Here is a 4029-nt window from a genome sequence, read left to right on the forward strand (position 1 = left end):
CCTGACTGGATGTGAGGCTCTCACACAAACATTCAAGTTCAACACTCGTTTTTAGTTGGGCTGAACAAACCCTCTCCACAGTGTGGAGTAAATTAAAATGTAACAAAGCATTTTATTTATAAAGCAGAGAAACATCTCTGAGTTTTGTGCACACATGGTGAATTGAAAAGAAAACTTGCTATAAGGTTAAAAAAAAAATTACTGCCACATAGGTCTCCAGATAACTTCAAATTTAAGTTCAATTTGACATTTCGTTCTCAAACTGGATCTAAACAACTTTTGTGTGTTTACTTTAGATTTGATCAAATATCAAATATTTGGATCTTATATTTTCACTTCTATTTGTGTTTAGAACTTTATCCTACCTTAATCTTATAAAATAATCTTATTCAACTTTTCATTTAATCTGTTTGAAAACTCTCTACGAATGAAGTTCGACTGATCGAGCCCCGTTTCAAAAATGTTGAACTATTCTTTAATGCATAGTTTATTTGCACAAACTGAGATGAAGAAAAAGGAAAAACAAATTAACAGTAATCACCATAAAATTAAATCTCTACAATAATTTTTCAACAAGAAGAGCGAAACAGTACAGAAAGACTAATTGTGAACTGATTGTGAACCTTGATGCAATAGAGGCACAAAATTTTATAAGCAAGTAAAAAAATTAGCCTTTAGGGAAATCATTCACACATAAAAGTCTTTATCTTTGTCACAGTCTGCTGATGACATCGAGGGACGCTTCTCCTTATTGCAGATTTCTTTGTAGCCTTCTGCCTGGGTCAACCTGCCTGCTTTTTTACGTAAAAACAGCAACAACAAAAATAAATGAAATCAGTTATTTATAAAGCCGGAAATATTTACTAAGTAAATATGAGTAAATAGTTTACCATCAATTAGATTGTAGAGGAGGCAATAGTCATTGGGATCGGTTCCGTTCTTTGATTTTGTGGTAGAAATAGCCTGTGGATGAACACCGTATATATGTTTTAAAATAAACATCCTGTAATTTTTTTTTATTTTAATTTGCAATGCGGTATCGCAAACCAACTTTAATTTTGCAGAAGGATTTTGCAGCGAGTGGGCCAAAAACAAAGTTAATTTCTGTAATTTTGCCTGACTTAGGGGAGGTGTGCTCTACTTCAAGCTCTTCTGGGAACACGCTCATTATCTAAGGAACAAAAACAAGAACAAACATACCATAGTTTAATATCAATAAATAAATCTGCTTATATATATATATATATATATATATATATATATATATATATATCACACTGCAAGGATTGCATTGCTCAGTTTTTGCTCAGTATTTCATCACCTTATACATGCACTTCTCCGGACCGTCTCCACACTTCTTTGTGCTCCAAGCCTTCAGCTGGTTCACCAGATCACTCACAGGTTCAGAGCAGGCCAGCCTAAAAGTCCTGCAAGAAAGATTCCTCTCATTTCTTAGAACAGACAGACAGACAGAAGGACACACAGACAGACAGACAATGAAAGTAATAACCAGTACAAAAAAAAGAGACATCTCAACAATTGTGAATATTTTCATTTCCTATCATATTGCTATGCATTTAGATGAATCTATAGCTGATGAGACGGGTAAACAAACTGTAGGAATAAAGCAAAGACCAACAGAGATCTGAGAGTCATGGTGGCAGCAGCTGGAGAGCTGTGTTGTGAAAAGAAATTCACAGTGTGAGGAGTCATTTATATCTTCTGTGATGACATAATATGCCTCTAATACATGTAACGTTAGTGAGACAGACACAAAGCAAAACAAGCCAAGCAATAAAGCAAATGTCCTTATGATGGATGGTGACTTTTTGGTGACTTTTATTTTTCATCTTCTGGAAAACTGATTATTTACACAGATGCTCAATTTTCTTACAAATACGTTTTAAATCACTCTTAAGACATGTACATGTATACAACCAGGAAGAGCACATAAAATCTGACCTGCACATCAAAATATATCTTGATAGTTTCCTTGTATATGTCGAAGGTTGTCAGAAAAACATAACCATTTGTCTGAATGAAGGAAAACAATCTCCCTCTTAATCTAAAAATGAAATAAAAGAAACATGTATTTGCACTACAGCTCCGGAATAAATGTGGCTGCTTAATATTTTTAAATTATCTTACAACTGAACTGTGTGTCAATTTAAGTTTTTTTCTTATATTTCTACTAAAAGGTCAAAGAAATATAATGTAACTAAGTGTATGAAACAACACGTTATATAACAATACAATTATAACACAATTTTATTTTCTGTCTTACAGTTTAGACCAAATATTAACACCCCTATATAAAGGGATGCAAATTTAAAATATATGCTAATGTTTTTCTCACTTTGACATTAGTCTAAGCTTTCACACTTAGGTCAGTTGGGATAGCGCAGATTATTTTAAGACAGAAGTCATAATGGCTGTCCTCCCAGCCTTTTGATTCACTAAAATATCTTAATTAGCCTTGAAAGATGACAAACATGCTGCCTGGGTCATGCTCACCATCATCCAAATTGCATTTCCATGCCTCCACATGACAATTCAAGCGCCTGTCAGGTGCTGCAGTTGAGGGCAATGCTCCATATAAACCCCAAAGGAAGAAATAATTAGTCAGTCCTGCCTTCGGAGCCAGAAGAAAGTCCCTCATCATGGCTGTGAGGACAGTTTTTGTGTCATTCCTTCTCTTTTTAGGAATGTGCATCATCATTACAAGCGGAAGACCAGCTCCATCTTCAAACGCTTTCTGCAGAATTATCTGGTAAGGGAGTGTTTGTCTGTGTGTATAGTGTTTAGCAAAGTGTTGTGCATGGAGCCAATCTTCTAACTGTGATCTGATCCAGGTTATTTGGGGTTCCATGTGATCAGGTTAACATGGCCATTGTGACTGGCATAAAAGACGACAAGAAGTCATACAAGGTATAAAAAAATGTACAGTACTGCTTTCAGAGTTGTACGGATTCATAGAGGCTAAAAACATTTCTGTCTTCTACCCCAGCTTGGCCCGGTAACACCAGATCAAATTCTAGCCAATCACACTGCCAAAGATGGTGAAATTGCAAACCTTAATTTCACGATAGGCTCTACAACCCTGAGCATGGGCTGTCATGTACAGGTGAGGCAAATGTCTCTTGAGTTCAGGCCATTTTTAACTCGATTGTATACTTTTAAACTCTTGTTAAAACAAGAGCAAAAAAAGTCTAAGCTAAATGTTTTTCCTTCATGTATGGGTTCATATCTGTTCAGGGTTCCTCAGTGTCTCCATTTTGGTTCAGCCCATTTGATAATGGAACAAATTACTGCAACCTCAACACAATTATAAAAGGTTGGGTTTTGCACTTGGATAAATAATAATCATCATGACAAATTTTCAGTTAAAGAATCATTCCAGTCACAAAATTTTTCAACATTTGCTCACCCGTCATTTTTACTTGTTTTGTCTTTTCTTTGTTCAGGAAGTGGACTCAACAAAACCCCAGGCTTCGTTGAATTCACCAATGAGTGGCTCTGTCTTGGCTTTGGCGCTTCTGTCTGCAAATGAGAAGGAAAACAAAAAAAATGTGTGATTGTGTCCTATTAAAAACAATGAAGCAAAAAGAAGAAAACATGTTTATTCTTTCGCAAAAGCTTTGTTTTGCTGGAGGATTGTCTTGTCCTGTGCATGACTAAATGCACATTTGTTGGAGCGACCATGAAAAAGCTGTCATTGTTAAAACTCAAATCTCTCCATATGAACTAAGATTAATGATTAAAAAGTGTGAATAAATATTTACTTGATGAAAATACTGTTGTCTTTGTCTGAAAAATCTACAAGATTATTTTCTTGTATTCTTTTTATTTTCCAAAGAATGACAACAAAATCCTGCACTACAGTCATGCTCACCACAAGACTGTTGTGTTCTCAAACAATTATGCATGTGGATTTGAGATTGTTTTCCATTACTAAAGAAAATTGTTGCATTTGCAGCACCCACAGCCTGCTGACTGTTCTACAGCCTGGAGGATAATTGCATGGTTATT

Source organism: Xiphophorus maculatus, chromosome 6 (genome assembly GCF_002775205.1).
Source record: "Xiphophorus maculatus strain JP 163 A chromosome 6, X_maculatus-5.0-male, whole genome shotgun sequence".
Taxonomy (NCBI): domain Eukaryota; kingdom Metazoa; phylum Chordata; class Actinopteri; order Cyprinodontiformes; family Poeciliidae; genus Xiphophorus; species Xiphophorus maculatus.